The sequence below is a fragment of the Podarcis liolepis genome (assembly GCF_965112155.1).
Source record: "Podarcis liolepis genome assembly, chromosome: 11".
NCBI classification, from domain to species: domain Eukaryota; kingdom Metazoa; phylum Chordata; class Lepidosauria; order Squamata; family Lacertidae; genus Podarcis; species Podarcis liolepis.
Window position 1 is genome coordinate 19,602,980 of NC_139565.1, and position 20,835 is coordinate 19,623,814.

The 20,835-nt window shown below is 41.9% G+C and overlaps 1 long non-coding RNA gene across 1 annotated transcript in view; it reads right to left on the bottom strand.

Annotated features, from left to right (window-relative positions):
• Window positions 1-20,835, bottom strand: part of LOC310688340 — a 55,027-nt gene that overhangs the window by 33,736 nt on the left and 456 nt on the right. Inside the window, exon 2 of the long non-coding RNA XR_014516871.1 lies at window positions 9,987-10,059. This is a non-coding gene — a long non-coding RNA (uncharacterized lncRNA). The remainder of the gene's footprint in view (window positions 1-9,986; window positions 10,060-20,835) is intronic.

Below are 20,835 nucleotides of genomic sequence, written 5' to 3' on the forward strand. Positions count from 1 at the left end.
CATGCAACTTTGGTTGTGTACGGAATGCTCTTCTTGTGTGGTCAATACCCACAACCTGCTCTTTTAGATGTCAGGGAGCCATGGTCTTGATCAGGAAATCTCAAAATTCCATCTGGAAGCTGAATCCAGATGTCTCTCCAATAAGCTTCTGCTGACGGCCATGTCAAACTAGTGCTATCCAGGAAGTCGACATGCCACACGAGGTCAGGAAAGCTAAGAGAGGAGGCAGGTCACGAATTGGTCCTGTAAGCATGTTCTGTATCATTATTACAAGGTCTTGGCTGACATTTGAGGGCACTGTTAATGGAAAGAGGACAGTAAGAAACACTAAAGATTTGTGGGAGGGAATTCTGAGCGTTTGAAGTTCACATTTTCCTTTCATGAGCACAAAAGCCTATGAAATGGCCTTTTCTGACCCTAAACACAAAAAGCTCAGAATAGAACCTGAAAGGTTTCACATGCTGATCCAGGGCCGTTGGTTATTCATCTCTGCGTTTGAAACCACAGGTGACTTCAAGTTGTACTTTTGAATGCTCATCGGCTCTGCTCCTCAGCTTGAATTATCTTGTGTGAAACACAGCAGCCTTGCACAGCCACATTCAAATGACTGAACTGTCCCATATCTAATGTGGGATCAGGAATAAAGAGCCAGACTTAATGGGTTAAACATAAAGGAATGAGGAACCTGTGGCTACCCCCCAGATGCTGTTTGACTCAAACTCCTACCAGGCCCGGCCAACATGTCTGAAACCAACTGCAGGGCTCTCCCTGGGGTAAAGTCTATATGAATTGTCCAGAAACCACAGGCAATTTTATAACCTGCTGCTGACTATAAATCAGTGTAAAAATGGAGGTAGCGTTTTAGAAAAATAGAACTGTATGAAAAAGAAATACTTTTAAATACCACATGTAGATTTAAAATAAGAACATGTTTAAAAAATGCCACATTGTGCTACAGCATTGGAATTGTGAACATTTCTGTTTCATGATTTCTAATGCTGTAAAACTTTAAGGCCCATATATTTTAATACACAGTTTAACCACACGTTACTGTAAAGTGATATTATAAGCCTAGAAATGCTGACTCAGTAGAAAGGCTCTGCAATACCTATTAATTGATCCGCAAATTCCAGAAATGCATTAATCCCTGGTTTATTCTGCCTGCACACAAGGCCCTGGGGGCTTATTGTTTTTCAAGCCGCATGAGTTTGGCACTAACCAAATGCTTGAGTTGTGAATTCTGATATCTACATTCAAGGCTACCTGCTTTAACTAGCCCTTTGAGAACAGGAACTGGAAAAAGCAGATACTGCTCATATGCCTGAAGTCCATTGAGGGATGGAAATCATTTGCACAGACATGATTGACAGTAAAGAAATGATGATAATAAGAATAACGGAGGCAGCTATTAGAATTCTGGTGACCAGCACCCCTGTGGTATACTTATCACATCTAATCCAAGATACCACCTTCTCCCCGAAGCTATATTTCTGTAATGAATGGGAGCATTTTTGAAACTGAGAAGATTGAAAAATACACATTCACCGAAGACATCACAGTTTTTATTACTGCTACTAAATTGCGCATCTGAAGAACACATCCTTGGTTTATTTAGTAGCACTAATAAAATGGAAGTTTATATCATTCTGTAACTCATACCTTGTTTTTCTTTCTTTTCAGGATTGTGGGAAGAATGAAAATAGAATCAATTTGTATCTGAACTACAGCCCTTTGGCCAGACACCAGGGTGTGTGGTCACTGTGCTGGCCACTGAATGTGTGGTTTGTAGGCTTTGTACCTAGACTGCAGCTTAGGGATTGAACACAGGCTTCCTTAAAGCTTATGGAAATAGCATTGAGCACACCAAATGGATTGCAGATGCCAGAATATTTGGCTACTGTTTTGTGAAATGGGATGAAATGGAATAAAACAAAAAAATAAAAATAGGCAAGCCAGATGATGAATCACAGAAGACAGTTCATAAGTTCCAATCAATGAATGTTCGATTTTCAGATAATGTGAATAAGAATAGAACAGAATCCACATACATAAACTCCTTTTCTTCATGTGTGGGCATTGGCGGCTGAAAACTAGAAAGGAACAATGGGCAATTGCAGAGATCTGGACTCTACTCAAACTGGATTCAACTTTTGGGGGGGGGGGAGTTTTCCTACACACACACACTTCAAATTTATCAGCATCACTAAGGTAAACCAAGCCTTCACAGCAGCTTAAACATCCTTAGAAAGGAACCATTTTGACCTGTTTCCACAGTTTTGGAAACCTGCAGGTTTGGCGTGCTATGGCAGCACTCTTGTGAATGTAACAACAAAGCCTCCAGGAATATTTCTTTTTTATAAGATACTTCTTTATTCATTTTATGTACAATCTTTACAACAGAAGACTTCAAGACAAAACAGTATATAACAAAACCTTGAGTCTCATATTTTCATTTGTACTGGTTCTTCTCAGATTCCCTTATTTTACTATTCCTTAATATTTGTTTCCTTGTTTTGGTTCCTTATCCTTAATCTCTTAGGTCCCATATATATCTTCAACAATTTTTCAGTTAATGCCCTCACCTCCCCCCCTCTAAACCCGTTGCTTCCCTTCACCCATGTGCGATCTTCCTTACTTACTGTTTGAGTTTTTGTTGTTGTGCTAACAGCTGTTTGTAATTGTTGTTCCATATCTGTTTTAATATCATCCTATAACCTTGTGCCCTTTAAACTATTGCATATTAATTTTAGGCTCCAAAGCCAACTCTTTTCTTGTAATCCTTTATGCATTCCCACTCTTTATAATTTTTTTGATTAGAACAGCTTCTAATTGATGCTGTTAACTTTGCCAATACTTTGGCCACCTCATGAGAAGAGAAGACTCCCTGGAAAAGACCCTGATGTTGGGAAAGATGGAGGGCACAAGGAGAAGGGGACGACAGAGGATGAGATGGTTGGATAGTGTTCTCAAAGCTACAAACATGAGCCTGACCAAACTGCAGGAGGCGGTGGAAGACAGGAGTGCCTGGCGTGCTCTGGTCCATGGGGTCACGAAGAGTCGGACACGACTAATCGACTAAACAACAACAGCAAACTTTGCCATCTCCGCAAATTCACAAATTTTAGCTTGCCATTCTAATAATTCTGATATTTTGTCTGTTTTCCATTTTTTTTTGCCACTAATATTCTGGTCACTGCTGTTGCATAAAGGAATACATTCCTTTTATCCTTGGGGATGTCACTAGATATTAAACCTCCAGGAACAATTCTAGGTTACATAATTACAACAATGCAAATTTCAATATTTTCTGTGACTTGCAGTAGTCCTGAGCATGTGGATGCATAAGAATATTAACTATGAATCTGATTCATTGACTCATGACATTGGAATTCATATCTGATCATAGTAGCACTAGTCTTGCTAAGACATATGTTGTAGCCTGGCATTATCCCCTCATTCAGTTTCAGTTGCATGAAGAGGAGAGTGGGCTCCCGCTACACCATTGTAAACCAACCCAACTGCCCATGCTTTTCTATTAGGAATTTTAGGTGCTGACATTCCAAAGGAACAGAAAAGGCTTTTTATGTATGCGACGACAGCCGCACGGATGTTACTAGCCCACAGATGGAAAGAAGACAAAGTCCCTACCAGTGCAAATTAAACAGTTGGACTATGCCAAAATGGCAAAACTGACCGGAAAGCTCAGGAACCAAGAAGACCAAAATCTTAATAAAGAGTGGGAAAAATTATAATTGATCTTGGAGACCACTGTAAGCAGATGAAAACATCAGCAGGATTTTGCAATAGCACTTGTAATGTAGCAAATACTATGGAGATAATGGAGTGACTTAAAATATGGACTAATAATATGCAGTTGAAGAGGTTGACAATAGGACCCATGGAGGGGAAGGTGGGAAGTCCAGAGATTCAGAGGAATCTTTAAATATGGATGTGTATGGTTGTATTGTTATAATTCTATACTTGTAAAATCAAATAAAAATTGTTATTATTATTTTTTTAAAAGTCAACCAAACCAACTGTCCATGCTGTGATGGGAAGGGAACATGAAGGGGACAACCTTTTCTATTCACATGCATACATTCGGAGCAAGATGCAGAATCCTGATCATGTAGGATTCAGTGCCACTGAGCAGAGGTGCGTGGGTACGCATCTAAATATCATTCTCTAAAGAATGCCCAAGGTGGGTAAAGCTTTTCCCCAAAACACTTGCCCAAGAGAACAGCATTCAAGGTGCAGCACAGTCTCAAGAAGTCAAGGTCAAGCACAGACAGCAAATCTACTGTAGGTCCAAAACATTATCCAGAAACAATGACAGCGAACAGTCCATCTTAGATGGCTCTAGGGGGTCTTCATTAGGTATCAACCCAGAGGGCTCTCAGCATTGGATTCAGGGTACCCAACTTCTTCTTCAAAGTCCCTGATTTGTGGAATGTCTCATTCATCCTCCAAGGACTCAGTATCTGGCACCAGGTAAGGGCTAGGCATGAGAGTGGAACACATTTCCATATTCACATAATGCATGGGTGTTGCTGGGGTGGGGAATGGGTGAGATGTAATTGTGGGGTCAGAGCAGGGGTGTCAACTTGAATAAAATATTGGGGGGCAGGTAAACCAACACCCTGAAGAAGTGATCACATGATGCGGCACACACACGAGCGCGCACACACACTCTTTGAATGGCAATACCCATCAACTTTGGAGAGGTGGGCAAAGGGACCTCAGCCGCTAGGGGGTGGCTCCTATGGGTCAGGAAGCTCTCCTCTGCCACTTGTACAATGTTAATAATTGTGAAATCGGATAATGCCCTCACAGGACTGTATTTTCTTTGGTCTCCCTTTAGATCGTATTCAGTCGGGTTGCCTGGATTCCAGAGCAAGGTTACCTAACTTGAATCTATACATATACAGAAGATTAGAATTGCCATCCCAAAAAGAAGCCATGTGGATTAATGTCTGTTTTATAATACTTAGAAGGGTTTAGAAGGGATCAATGCATAGGCTTCCCCTGGGAACTATTTGACTTTGTCAGCTACCCAGACAGGTCTGAATTTTGCTTGAAGAAGTCTTCTGTGCGTGCATCAGTGGAAGCGATGGTATGTCCTTTTGGGGACTGGGATGTTTATGAACAATGTATTGATTGGCCTTGGAGGAGCTGTAAGAGATGAGTAATTTTTAAGGCATTTGTTGAATAAAACAGAAGCATTTGCTACCAGCTGTTTGAAATTAGGTATAATGTGAGTCACGAAAAAGTCAGCTTCATTCTCCTCTAGCAACGGCATATGCATAAAAATGACTTCAACAGAGTCTCCATAGTCAACAAGTGTTTCTGAAACCAGATTGAACAACAACAAAATCAGATTAAATTTTAAGAATCATTAGGCATTATCAGTAGTATGATATTCTCTGTGGGTTTCCTTCATATATATATTTTCCTGGCTCTCTTAGGCATGCCTGGCAACATTATGGAGTATTACTAGATAAACCCCATGAGATCTGATATTTATCTACATAAATGTATGTTATTGTTTCATGTGTAATTCACTTTGAAAACTGCAAACTGAATAATGTCAATATGTTTTGGTAGCATCTTACTGCTTTAGGGAGTATAGATATATATCATGCTAGGGTGTTTGTAGGTTCCTTAAAATATCGAAATGATTTTTCTTGTGTTTAATGTTATTTAGAGCCTGATGCTAGCTACGTTCAGCTATTAAGACACCTAGGTTTGCCTAGGCTTGAGCAAAAGAAGAGTTTAGAAGATTTCCCTTAGCCTTGCTGTTGCCTGAGAATATCCTCACTTTCATTTTCTTCATTTCTAACTCAGAAAGTAAGAGTAAAGTTCATAGCAGTGCTATTTTTTTAGAAAAAGAGGTGCAGGAACTCACCATGAATGCCTCCCTTGTTCTCTTAGAATGGCAATGGCGCCCACCTGAGAGGTGTCAGAACTGAGTTCTGGCTGAAAAAAAAGCCCTGGTTCATATCATCAGGATTCCTCATCAGGATGAGCCAGTGTGGTGTAGTGGTTAAGAGCAGTGGACTCGTAATCTGGGGAACCGGGTTCACGTCCCCGCTCCTCCACATGCAGCTGCTGGGTGACCTTGGGCTAGTCACACTTCTCTGAAATCTCTCAGCCCCACTCACCTCACAGAGTGTTTGTTGTGGGGGAGGAAGGGAAAGGAGATGGTTAGCCGCTTTGAGACTCCGTAGGGTGATGATAAAGCGGGATATCAAATCCAAACTCCAAACTCCACCTCAATCCACAATACAAAACAAACCAGCTCAGGCCATTTCAAATGCCAAGTAATATCCCACCCCCTGTTTGAGAGAAACAGGAGGTCATTTCTGGAGAGGATAATCAAAAAAGGACATAAATAGAGCATAGGGAAAGCTGAAGGAAGTCTAGGACTTAAGCAGAGAGAAAATACACAGCTCCAAAGGCACACATAATAGCTTCCAGTATCCCCAGTTCCTAGCCTTGAGCTCGATTTGCATGGTCAAACTGATGCTGGTAGCTTCGAGAACACTGTCCAACCAACTTTGTAACCAGAGGTTCAACTGAATAGAATCTGAATCACATGCCCCACAAGGCCTATGCAACCTCAACTTAAGATGGCTCCCCAGCCTGGCTTTGCACTGCAAAGTTTGCAGCAGCACGTGCAACAAAATGGTGTCCAGCATTCAAAAAACCCCTCAGCTTGCATTAACTAGCCCCACTCACACATCCTCCCCCCTCGCCATGAGATCGCCAGTCACCCACCATTTTAGTCAACCAGCTCCTTTCTTTGCCCCCATAAGTCAATCGAAGGAGCCTCCAAAACAAATTCAAAAGCCCCCCCCCTCCCACAAGATCTCCTTTGCTTTCCCCCCACCATGTGCCCCCACTCCAGAAAGACCTTTTTGCCGGCAAGGGTGAGTGGGCCGTTGATGACGTATACATCCAATTCCGATCCAAGCACTCAACACAGGTATGTTCAACTTCTGAGCCCCTCTGAGCCAAAAGCAGAAAGCCCAGCCAGCAGCCAAACAAAGCCTCAAGGAAAACCACTGTCACCTTTCCGCTGGGAAGCGCTGAGCAAAGGCGAGTCCCCAGGCAACGCAGCCGATTTGATCAGCACAAGGCATGCAAGCTCCACCCCCCCAGTCGTTCTTAGACTTCTTATTGGGTGAGCAACACAGCCAAGCAACACAGTTGGAGCCTCCCTCCTCCCTGGCTGGCAGGGAGGGAGGGAGGGAGAGGAGCTGCTTCCTTTGAAATTTAAGGGACATCATTTAAGGGACATCCATCAATAAGGGACAGCAGCGGTACATGGCGCTCCAAATAAGGGATGCTTGACAGCTATGATCTCTCCAGGTGGGCATTTAGGAATGATATGCAGGTATACTAACAACAGCAATAGATATATACTACAGATATACTAACAACAGCAATAGAAAACATTCATATAGCACTTGCTGGTGTTGAAATATAATTTGCTGCCTTTTCTCTCAAGGCGAGTAGTGAAAATAAGACGATTGCTTGCATTTGTTTGTTTGTTTATAAAAATGATTTCTGTGTGTACTCATCTAACCTTTGCCTGACACGCAGCTGCTCTTTTATGGTGTTTGTTGAAATTTCAATGGCCCTGGCAGCTTATCAATAAAAATCATCCATTCATTTATACCTCTTTGCATCCTGAATGCAAATATCTAACAAAGAGCATATGTGTGCTGTTTACTTTTTTTTTTGCATACTTTCGCTTTTATGCATATCTTTGTTGTTGTTTTTCCTCCCTCTCACTTTTCCTTCTCCCCCCACCCCATATCGCTTTATTTCTTTTAACTAAAATCACCTTAATAAAATATAAATATTAAAATGTGTGCTGCTTGCTTGGTTTTCTATATCAGCATATACCAGACATCAGGAAAAAGATTCTAATCACAGCACGTTCCGATATAGATCATTATTCCTAAATGCTTGCAGGAAGTGATGAAATGAGAATTTCATTCAGAATAATCAATTGCCCTCTGTCATTAGCCCTGTTTAGTCATTTCCCCCATTGTGTGATAAAGGTGGAAGGAAATGGACTTGCAAGGTAGCAGCTCCCTGCCCATCACATGCCTGCCACCAGCCCTGCCAGCCTCCCCAGTTTGAAGGACAAACTGTCACACTGGACAATCCTGCTCACAACTGATAGAATGGATCAGGACTTCCAGTTGCACAAGCCGCAAAATCTTGACCAGGTTTTTTTTTTTTTTAAAAAAAATGGAATTAATCACTGACTGGATGATTTATTTATTTTTAAAGGTAGCCAAGGGTCTGTCAAAATGTCCATTTCTATGAAAGATAATTGGTTGGGCAGGAACAGGACAAATCATGGGGTGTGGGGGAACTTAAGCAGTAACAGGCTACCTCAAGCCCAGGGGCTGAATCTGACCTTCTAGACTCATACCCGCCAACATTTCTTTGATAACAATAGGGATGCCCTATATACTACTACTAATAATAGTAACAACAGCGATAATAATTTAATTTAATTAATTTAACTTATTGCAGTCGTACCTTGGTTCTCAAAGATAATCCATTCCAGAAATCCGTTCAACTTCTGAAAACATTCAAAAACCAAGGCATGGCTTCTGATTGGCTGCAGGAGCTTCCTGTACTCAATCGGAAGCCAAAAAATATGAGTACCAAGGCGTTTGAGAGCCAAGGTACAACTGTTTTTTTAATTTTTATTTTTTATACCCCGCCCATCTGACTGGGTTGCCCCAGCCACTCTGGGCGGCTCCCAACAGAATATTAAAAACATGATAAAGCACCAAACATTAAAAACTTCCCTATTCAAGGCTGCCATCAGATGTCTTCAAAAGGTTGTATTGTTACTTATTTCCTTGGCTTGGGGGGTCGCATAACCCCATACCCTCCAACATTTCTCCAGTCAAAATAGGGACGTCCTAAGGAAAAGTGGGACATTCTGGGATCAAATCAGAAACAGGGACGGCTTCTATAAATCCGGGTTGTTCCTGGAAAATAGGGACACTTGGAAGGTCTGCTATTTGACTTGCAGGACTCTCCTGAGGATATGCATCCTTCGCAGTTCACATCCATCACTGGCCTTTTCCATGTCCTCACCAAACATTTTTGCAATGTGTCCTTGAACTGTGACAATGGATTCCCCACTTCTGATTTAAATGGAAACATCGAACGTTATCACAAACTCACGCTGTACTTGGATTGGCCTTGCAGAAATCATTTCTCTTCACACTGGACATCACTGAAACAGTTAGGGGGGAAGAAAATCCTCAGATGAGATCCGGTGGTTTAAATGAACAATAACAAATAAACAACCTTAGAACTGTAAGCATCATGTAATGCTCTGACAAGAAGAAGCCACTTAAATTTATCTCAAAATCCTTGCCTTGCCTGAGGACCTCCATTTTGCTGTTGAAGAGCCTGTTAACATGCTTGCTCATAAGCCAGCCCCCGGAGGTTAAACACAAGAAGCTTTCATAGTTTGCTTTCTGTGAAATGAGTCAAGATCTAATTTATGGGGTAGAATTTATGTGGAAACAAAGGAGAAGATGAATTAGATCGAGAATCCACCTTGGTGGAAATTTATGAGGTTCACAATTCACCCTGGAGGTGGTGGAATGTGAAGTCACATGAGCCAGAGCCAGAGTAATGGCAGAAGACAAGGGATTCAGATACAGTGGTATCTTGGTTCTTAAACTTAATCCGTTCCAGAAGTCCATTCCAAAAGCAAAGCGTTCCAAAACCAAGGTGCGCTTTCCCATAGAAAGTAATGCAAAACAAACAACACCTAAAGCAGTAATTTAACACGAATTTTACTATCTAAGGAGACCATACCATTGATCCATAAAATGAAAGCAATAATCAATGTAATGTACCATAAAATAAATAAGACAGTATTGTAGATGATAAGGGATGTGGGTGGCACTGTGGTCTAAACCATAGAGCCTAGGGCTTACCGAATGGAAGGTCGGCAGTTTGAATCCTGCGATGGGGGTGAGTTCCTGTTGTTCGGTCCCAGCTCCTGCCCACCTAGCAGTTCAAAAGCACGTCAAGTGCAAGTAGATAAATAGGTACCGCTCCAGCAGGAAGGTAAATGGTGTTTCCGTGCGCTGCTCTGGTTTCGCCAGAAGTGGCTTAGTCATGCTGGCCACATGACTCGGAAGCTGTACGCCGGCTTCCTCGGCCAATAAAGCGAGATGAGCGCCGCAACCCCAGAGTAGGTCACAACTGGACCTAATGGTCAGGGGTCCTTTACCTTTACCTTTTAAGTCTGCTGGAAACTAACCTGTTCTAAATACTTGTATACATCTCAAGCCCCCTTTTACCAAAGATGAGATAAGCTTGCCCTCTCCTTTTCTCCAGCCTGCTGGTATCCATTGCTCTTTGAATTATATGTAGTGTCAGGATGTTTAAAGCTGAACGCAAGGTAATTGTTTATGCTCTACTTCTTTTACTCTCTGAGGTAACTATATCAGACTTATTGCGCTCAATCCATTACACCACCTTTCAAGGTATATAAATCTGAAAACTTGGCTGCAACTTGTGCAGCTCGTTACAATATTTTACGCTGAATGGGATCAAATTAATTTGTGGTGGCAACTCAAAGCAATTATTTTTTCCAGAATATATTGTTCCCTAAGGATTTAGAGTCCACAGAGAAAATCAGTATGCAAGCTAATATTCCCAATTATTAGTAAATTGATATTCTTAACTTTTTACCCTTGCAGAAATATAATGGAAATGAACATTTTCCCATGGTGCATTTATAAAGGGTCTTGGGGGGATTAACATGCTGCAGTTTAATTTCTTTAAAAACAGTAAAATATTCCAATAGTAAGAAAGACTGGGCTACAAACCAATTTACAGATGTCTATGGGGCAATTGAGAGTTTCCAGTTCAAATAATCATATATCTGTGTAGGCTGTGCTTCTTTCTGAATTGAAAACAACTGCATTCAGATCACCAGCCTTGACACATTCATCCAGGCAACAATCCCACGCACATCCTCCCGTGAGTAAGTCCCACTGAATGCAAATAAAAGTGCTTAGGACTGTGATATTGATCTCACATTTGTCTCCCACTATCCCTGTACTAATTACAGTGTCTTTCATATACTGTCAGGGACCGTGCTGAGGAGGGCTGCACTGAAGAAGAATGGTTGGAACCCCCCCTCCCCCCGATCCTGGATCTTCCCAAGAGCAGGAGGATAGTGTAGATTTGGAACAGTGGTTTGCAGATGGGCATAGTTCAGAAGGCAGAAGCTGGGAAATAATGGATGGGGAACAGCTAGAAGAAGAAGAAACACTGGGAGAGGGAGGGTTAACAGATTCACAGTCATTGGACAGCATTCCTCTACCACCCTCCCCAAGGTCGAGAAGAGCTCAGAAAGTCTCAGGGGGAAAAGCGCAGAGGGTACAAGCTCAGTTTACAAGACGTAGGAGTGACATAGATTAATAGGGATGGAGAGGGGGAGTGAGCCTTACTTGGGAGCACCGCCATTTCTAGGGAGACGTGGTCTTTTGTCTCTCACTGTGATTATTAAAGACTTCCTTTCATTTGATCTTCTTATTTACGGCCATGGGGGAGGAAGCTGATCCCCCCAAAGCCTGACATATACATAAGCTTCTTCATACCACATTTTCCAGCTTGGTTTAACATTTTTTCCTAAACTTTGGGTGATATCCAATGCCACACAGATAAACTTCTCCACAGGCAATGGGACTTTTCTTCTTCTCCTCTGCCCTGAAGATCCCTACCTCCACCAGCAAAAAATCTCCCCCTTAAGGTCTCCCCAGCCTCCTGACAAATGGACACCATCAAATGGACTTATCTGTCAGTTTTTGTTCTCTCATTGTCTTAATTTTCCCAATCTTAAATTCTCCCTACTTCATGAATTTCTTCATGAAAATTCACCAGTTTTGTAGGGCAAATTTCCTAATATATGCACTTTCTCATTTTATATGCAGTTGTGACTAATCTAATGTTCAGATTTTCACAAGCAATTTTCACCAACAGAATGAATATGTCTATGTTGTTTTATTTGATGAATATTCATTAAATGCAATTTTCTCTAATGGATGCATTTTTGCAAAACATTTTATTCTAATACATTTCATTGTATGTTATTTCATCCCTATATGCATTTCTACACATGCTCTATTATATGCACTCTGGAACACATTACTTGAATGGAAATCATCATTGCAAAATTCAGAGAAGTGCAAATTTTGAGGGTTATCTGTGTTTTAGTTGAATATTGTTTTGGAAAGTGTGAATTAGGTAGATATGCCTTTAAATGTGAACTGAATTGAATTTCTCCCAAGCATTTCATCACCAGCATTTCAGACTGTGGTGTCTCTCAATCCTACTCTCCTACAGTCCTATAGCTGAATCAGGCACCTTCTTCATGCAAAGCAGATGCTCTTAGCCACAGTCCTTCCCCTGATATACAATTAATGTACAACTTTTTTCAAAAATGCATTCTTCAGATTGCAAATTGCAAGGCATAACTGAAGCTGGCGATTCAACCATGTCCCTTCTTTTCGCAAGTAAATGCTCTGGTGAGCTCCAATTGTTCAAACTGCCCATTTTGTTTCTACCTGATGCAATTATTAGTGTTTTCTTGGTTTCTGCACTGCATTGAGCTGTTCAATAGTGGTATACATTTTGTGTGACAGAATGTCGTTTCAAGGAGGGCAGTCAGCTTAATTCCATTATTTGCATTCTATTTGCCTTTTTGCATCTGATTAGACTAGAAGGAAAAGCAGAAGAATAACGATCTTATCAGGTGTATGTGTCTGTAAATGTGTACATGCAGGTGAATATATTACAGGAAGGAAGAGAAGGCGAAAAAGAGGAATGGTGAGGATTAAGAGTTACTCTTTCAATTACAGTGGTGCCTCGCAAGAAGAAAATAATCCATTCCGCGAGTCTCTTCGTCTAGCGGTTTTTTCGTCTTGCGAAGCAACCCTATTAGTGGCTTAGCGGATTAGCGCTATTAGCGGTTTAGCGGTTTAGCGGCTATTAAAGGCTTAGTGGCTTAGCGGCTAAAAGGCTATTAGCGGCTTAGCGGCTTAGAAAAAGGGGGGAAAGCGGAAAAAAATGGCAGGACTCGCAAGACTTTTTCGTCTTGCGAAGCAAGCCCATAGGGAAATTTGTCTAGCGAAGCAACGCAAAAACGGAAAACCCTTTCGTCTAGCGGGTTTTTCGTCTTGCGAGGCATTCGTCTTGCGGCGCACCACTGTACTGTGAGTTTCTGATTTCTTAATAATAAGGAGAAACAGGTAGGGTCTGCAACAAAGTGTTGCATTGTGAAAAGCTCCCTTTAAGGGTTCCTGCCACATTCTTTTTTTCCTTTTTGATAATATTTTTTATTAGTTTTCAATTACAACAATCCAATAACAGTCTCATTATAACAATGCCAAATTATCATACAATTAATAATACCAATCACTGAAATGTCAAATTATACAATTTAGGTGTCCCCCATGTGCTAGAATGAATACTTTGATGCTTTCCTTTATTCCGGCATTCCAAAGTCTTATAAATTCCAATTATGCTCCAGTCTAGGTAAAGGTAAAGGGACCCCTGACCATTAGGACCAGTTGTGACTGACTCTGGGGTTGCGGTGCTCATCTTGCTTTATTGGCCCAGGGAGCCGGCATACAGCTTCTGGGTTATGTGGCCAGCATGACTAAGCCGCTTCTGGTGAACCAGAGCAGCACACAGAAACCGCCAGAGCAGTACCTATTTATCTACTTGCACTTTGACGTGCTTTCGAACTGCTAGGTTGGCAGGAGCAGGGACCGAGCAACGGGAGCTCACCCGTCATGGGGATTCAAACCACTGACCTTCTGATCGGCAAGTCCTAGGCTCTGTGGTTTAACCCACAGTCCCTTATACCGCAGCTGCAATTTTAACAACTTTCATTCATATTGACACATTGAATAGGGTTCCAGCCACTTTCATTCCATTCCCTGTTTCTCCAGGTTTTTGATATCTCCTCACAACCATAAAACAACAATTATGAAGTACATGGTTTTTTTCCTGCCCTAGGCCATTTATTTCGTGGCAGGGCCTTGCTCCTTTCAAATTGGTAGTACAGCTACAATGCAATGCTATCAAGGACAAGGGTTCCTTTGTATGCAGAATTTACTGAGTGCATTAGTCTCCCAAGATTTGCTGCACCAGCAAATATGTGCTTAGAATGGAGCAGTTCAACGGCAGCACAACATCTCTGAACAGGACATTACATTAGTATTGCACTGTGTCTGACAGCATTGCAGGCTGATCTTCAGGCCCAACTGTTTTAAGAACATGGTGTAAATCTTTTCAAAGGACTTGTTTACCATGATAGCACTGAAGTACTGAGAATTCTTCGTTACAATGTGCTGGCTTTTTGTATGTGACAAAGAATGTTAATTTAAATTTTAAAAGAATCATGGGAATGGTAGTTTGTTAAGGGGTACTATGTGGTGTGAACTACAGTTCCCAGAAACCTTTGTGGGTATGAGTGTGCTTTTAATGTGCTTTAAATGGTGTGTGCATAGCCTGAGAGTTTTCAGACAATTAAAGTAGAATAACATACTTTTAAAGAAAGAACCCACCCTGCTACAAATCAGACCGCAGTAGTATAAAATGTCAGTATAAATAGGCTTAAAAATACTCCAAAGCATGGGCAAATTAAGAAAACAGGGGTGGCAACTTCCTTGAGGAACAAATTCCAGAACTTTCCACAACTAAAATGGTCTGTCTTCAGTCACAACCCACCTTACCTCAGAAGGTGGTGGGACTCAGAATACTCTTCCCGATACTATTAAAAAAGCAATGATAAATCCTATTATATGTCTTGCATATTCCATGAACAGAATTCTTACAATGAGCTGCTTCCCGTCCCCCACTGCACCCCAGCCACACTAGGAGTAATATATGATTTGTTTTCCTAGACATGACTGACACTAACACACAGTATACTGGGAAACCAGCATCAAGCAGCCATCACAGGCCACACAACTGCCCACCACTCACACCAACTCCAGCCATTATATAGTGGCAGCCAGTGCTATTTTTCTAGAAAAAGTTTTGGAGCTCACACTTTCTCTCTTATAATGGCAGTGGCGCACACCTGAGAGGTGCCAGAACTGAGCTCCAGTGAGCTCTGGCTGAAAAAAACCTCTGGTGGCAACTGATGAAGAGCATGAAAGAATACCTCAGGAGAGACTGGACAACTCTGGGCCAGACAACCAAACTCAATACAGATATATTTTAATTATGCTACAGGGTGAACCCAGTCTTGATATGTATATGCCAGAGATATGTATATGCCAGAGATAGGTCCAGCATAATAATAAATGGGATGGAATCAGATCATTTTTAACAAAATGGGAGGGGGCATCCAAAAGGATTTGTCCAAAAGGATTTGTCCAAGAGGTAGCCAGGGCAGTCTCCCTCTTATATACCTGCTGGGATTGTCAAGGCATCTGACCCTCATCTGAATCTCATAACTCTCCTGACAGGTGATTTGGTCTGCAGCCACATTGTGGAAATAAAGGCTGAGATTGCTCACCAGATACCAGGCACTCTACTATTCAAATTAGGCCCCAGTGTTTTTCTACCAATCCCCTTCTCAATTAAGTAATCAATTTTAATCTAGAATTTAAATTCTCAAAACTTTCTTGTTTGTTAATTTGAGCAAGTAAACTACTGCTCTCACTTCAATATAAACAGTATTTCTACCTGCAACACACTTGAGCAAACCTGCTCCTCTTCCTTTCACAGATATTTTGTTGCCATTTGCAACTGTAGCTGCCTCTGATTAGCTCTCCCTTCTTATGGTCTTTGTACTGAACCTGGGGACTCCAATAGAGAGCATTCCATGTCAAGGAGGGCAAGTGGGAAACCTATCAAATGACAGGGAAGGAGCTACACAGAGCAGGGCCTTTCACCGGTGGTGCCATTGTATGCCTTGCTCTTTCCAGACCTGCTTTCTTTTGGCCTGTATTTTGGAGCTTTATAATTTAGGGAGACTTTGGAATAACAGGTTGACAAGTCTTATCAGTCTCTGACGTATGAGCAGATTTTCTGGGTTGTTCTGGGTTTCTGGTGCACCAGGGTTTACACCAGTGTAATAGAGTTGGCCAGGATGTCAGCGGGGATACAATTTATGAGCTTTCTCCATTATCTGCACAGCAGGGGGTGTTCAATCAACAGTGCAAAGGCTGAGCTGAAGCATTCCCTGCTGGTTACCTGCCCCACTGCTTCAAATTGGGCCCCACTGGCTAGCCCTGAGTCTCATAGTTGCTGGGCCTGAGTTGGCCTGCCCTTGCATGAAGTCCTGGGTTTGCAATTTTGGGATAGGGGAGACTGTGGCACTGGGAAGCGGGCTGGCTGGTGAGGCCCCATAGATTTAGAGGGCTGAGTTGCCCTGCCCTCGCATGAAGTCTTGGGTTTGCAATTTTGGGAGAGGGGAGGTTGCCTGCTGGGGAGCGGGCAGGCTGGCAAGGCCCCCTAGATTTAGAAACCCTAGGTTTCAGCCTACTTAGCCTATACATAAATCCAGCACTGCTAAGAGGTGAAACAGGAAGGTGTTGCTGCCTTCCTCCCACCCCACCCGCACTGAAGCCTCACTCACTAGGGTCATGAGTCTGTAGTGGCTTCCAATAAGATTTTGCTGAAAGCTGCTGCCATGGTGCAACCCCAGTGGTAGGGATGGGGCAAATGTGGTGGTGCTGCCCCAAGGAATTCTGCTGCCTGATGTGGCTGCTTCAGTCTGCCTCATGAGTGGGTCAGTCCTGTGAAGAGGATTGGGCAAATTCATGAAGAATAAGATTATTAATGATTACGAGTCACTTTAGAACAAATAAGACATATAATCATACCTTGATATCTCATATTACTTAAATGTTAAAGTAACCCAGAGCTACTAGATTATCATTGTTTTTATTAAGATCAGTTACATAGGTGTTTTTCCCCTCCCTTTGTGTACAGAAGGAAACTGAATACCATCTTCCCCCTCTCTGTGTTGCAGCCAATTGCATTTTTCTCCGTACTTTAGTGAGAAAATTAAAAACTCATGAAGGGAATGTTAAAATACTCCAGGAAATGAGTTAATTTGTCTGGAGCATATATGCAGTCCTGAGGATGAACAATTGGGGGCTTTTTGTACCCTCAAAGGATCACCAGTTTATATGTAGCTGTAATTCTTCAGTGGAAGATATTAAAACCTGCATCACACACAGGAAATATGAACCTTTATTGATGCTCCCACAAAACAGGTGTGCAACCACAGAAGTCTCGCCAGAACTATAATTTGAACTCTGGGAATCTAGCATAAAAGCCTAGTAATGTGTTCAGTATTGCTCATAGGTTTCCATTTTTATAAGAGGATTGTCTTTAATTCACCCAGGGTTGGTAGAGTTTGGGCTTATGGCTGGCATGTGGGGCTCAGTTTTTGGACTACTAATTGTGTGTGGGGGTGGGATTGTCAGTAGATGCAAAATAATTGCTCCTCACCATAACTTGGGATCAGTTTAGGAATAGATTCCAACTGCATTTTTTTTTTTTTTGAGAACAAGTGCAACCCTATATTTAAAAGTTTGTCATTTTTGTGTTGATACTCATTACTAGTTCATCTATAAGCAATACTCTTTTTATTCCTCTTCCTGTACAGATAGCCTGCTTTTGCCTCACAGCTTCTAATAGGGTTGGGCACAAAAGACTTCTAAAAATTATCCACCCCATTTGTGGGAAGGGAAACTGAATTGGTGGAGAGAATTTTAGCAACTCTCTACAGGAAGAGGAAACATTGACCAACTATGGTTTCTCACCATTAGCAATGGTATTTGCCAATCTTTCTCTTTTTATTTTTTTTATATTTTGCTTCCCTAGTGTCCTTCACAATGCACTTCCCTGCAGTGTCCTTCACAATGCTCCAGACCTACATTTGTTCTAGGACATTGGGGCAGAGGGCGGAAATGGCAGGTGTCACAAAAAAAGAATGTTGGAGAAAATTGTGGTCTTTTTTTCATGTCCCAGCTTTAAATTCCACACCTTGGAAAGTGCAAGATTCCCCCAAGCCATTAACATTGGACCCTGTTTTATGTGCATGGATCCCTTGAATCTCTATTTCTTTTATTTTATATGTTTTCATTATACTGTTGCTTTATTTACTTTAGGCTGTATTTTTGTTTTAATGGATTTTTTAAATATTGTACATAGTGTAGACCACTTAGAGAATTATTTTTTTTTGAAAGTGGTTCAGAAATGATTCAAAGTATTTAAATAAATAACTAATATCCATGGACTTGGATCCTAAGATAAATTAGCTGAAGAAAGTTCCCAGAGTGAAAGGTTACCTCCTTCTGCTTCCTGCACACACCTGCAACCCCTCGAAAGCTGCTCTGGAAAGTCTCAAACAACATGGAAAGAAAAGGTCATTGCAGACTGCTGGGGGAGGCAAGAATCATCCAAAATTGAATCGTCTTCCACCCTATATTGTCCAGGAAGGTCCTCAAACTTCTGGAGTGACTTGGGGGTGGGCAGATGGCTGCAGGGAGAAGAGGAGGCAGTACCTTTTCCTTTTGTGGATTTCCTTAAATTTATCTTAGATCAGAGCCCTGTTGACTTGAGTCCGCATATTGCAAAAGATTACCACCATTTACAATGTATCCAGCTCTAGAAGTACAGTGGTACCTCAGGTTAAGTACTTAATTCGTTCCAGAGGTCCGTTCTTAACCTGAAACTGTTCTTAACCTGAAGCACCACTTTAACTAATGGGGCCTCCCGCTGCTGCCTCGCCGTCGGAGCACGATTTCTGTTCTCATCCTGAAGCAAAGTTCTTAACCTGAAGCACTATTTCTGGGTTAGCGGAGTCTGTAACCTGAAGTGTATGCAACCTGAAGCGTATGTAACCTGAGGTACCACTGTATGGCAACTGCAATCCCATCATTGTATCCTATTTTCCCCCTAGTAGACACATAAATTTACTGAATTGTAGCCCTGGGCTCAAATCCTACTTCCACTGTGGATTCAATGCATGATAGGAAAGCGGGTGGCACTGGGGTCTAGACCACTGAGCCTCTTGGGCTTGCCTAAGGGATAGACCATTCTCTCTTAGTCTCATGTGTACAGTGGAAATGTTAATGACCTATCTCTCCTGTTTGTTGTGAAGGCAGGAAATGCAAGCACTGTCCAGGACATCTTCAAGTATACAAATGTATGTGTAATGAGGAAGGCTAGGTTGAGATCTTGTACCTAGCCCTGGAAAATGAAACATCCAGGCTCCAATTTTCTTAGGGGTCATTTTTACAAGAGATAAATCGCAGATAAAGGTAAGGGATCCCTGACCGTTAGGTCCAGTTGTGGATGGCTCTGGGGTTGCGGCGCTCATCTCGCTTTATGAGCCGAGGGAGCCAGCGTACAGCTTCTGGGTCATGTGGCCAGCATGACTAAGGCGCTTCTGGCAAACCAGAGCAGCGCGCCGTTTAGCTTCCCGCCGGAGTGGTACCTATTTATCTACTTGCACTTTGACATGCTTTTGAACTGCTAGGTGGGAAGGAGCTGTGACCGAACAACAGGAGCTCACCCTGTCACGGGGATTCAAACCACCGACCTTCTGATCGGCAAGCCCTAAGCTCTGTGGTTTAACCCACAGCGCCACCCGCGTCCCGTTTAAATTACAGTATGGGAGTGCTATAAACATTCATGCGTATACCTCAGTGCAAATGGGAATGTGAATGCATACGGGTCAAGAAGTCAGATCCGTGGCTGAGATCACCATCCCTCTCCATTCATTTGTACCCTCAGTAATCACAAACACAGAGCTGTAAAGTCTTTGGATTTATACTAGCAGTTGCAGGGGGGCGGAGCTAGTTCTGTGTAATTCAGCAGCAAAGATGATTTACTGGAACACTGTGACACACAGTCAAAACTGGAGAAAAATGCATATAACTTTCTCTTCCCTAACCTTGAAAACACACTTCTTCTGGCTTTCCACACGTCTGGTTTCAAAATGGGATCCTGTAATGTTACCGTTCACCTCAGTGAGTCGATGGGGCAAAGCTGAGAAGTTGCAGCCATTCTAATGAATTGAAGTGTGCAATCATTCCAATGTTTCTGTAGCCTGTGCATATTTTATAACCGAATGTAGTTGCTCTGCCATTTTCAGAAATGTATTTCTTTGAACACTGGGTTCAGTTCATTGAACAGGAGCTAATCAAATAAGTAACAGATTTTCACTTCATAGAGATTAGAAGAAAATGGAAGCTCCCCACCTCCTTTCTTCTCTCCAAAACAGTTTTCGCCTTCCAGAAGTGAGGGCTGTGTCTCCCCAACATGGGTAGACTTTTAGAAAACATACTTGAATGTGTTTTTTCCAACGAGAGAGGAGAGGGGAATCTGTAATGCATTTCATTTCAGTCATAAACAGGCCTTCAGGATTAGGCAGAATGCGTCTGAGTTTTATCAACCTCATTTCGATGTTTCAGTTCTTACTTTATAAAAGAGCATGCTGTTTTAATGACATTTTGCTAAAGTTTCAGAAACTGCTGACTGACACCACTTTCTGGGGTTTGTGTCCCTTCCTACGGCCAGAACAGTTGCTACAGGTATGTGCAAAACAGTTCTGATAGAAGAGCCAGGGGCACTCAGAATTCTTTTTTCTTTTTTCAATTTTTTAAATTTTTTTTATTGATATAGCAAGGGGAAAAAAAACACAAATACCAAATTACACACAGGAATAACCATAGACACATAATTTTCTTAACAAACAATAAAACATATATTGGTCTTAACACTAAAGACCCAACC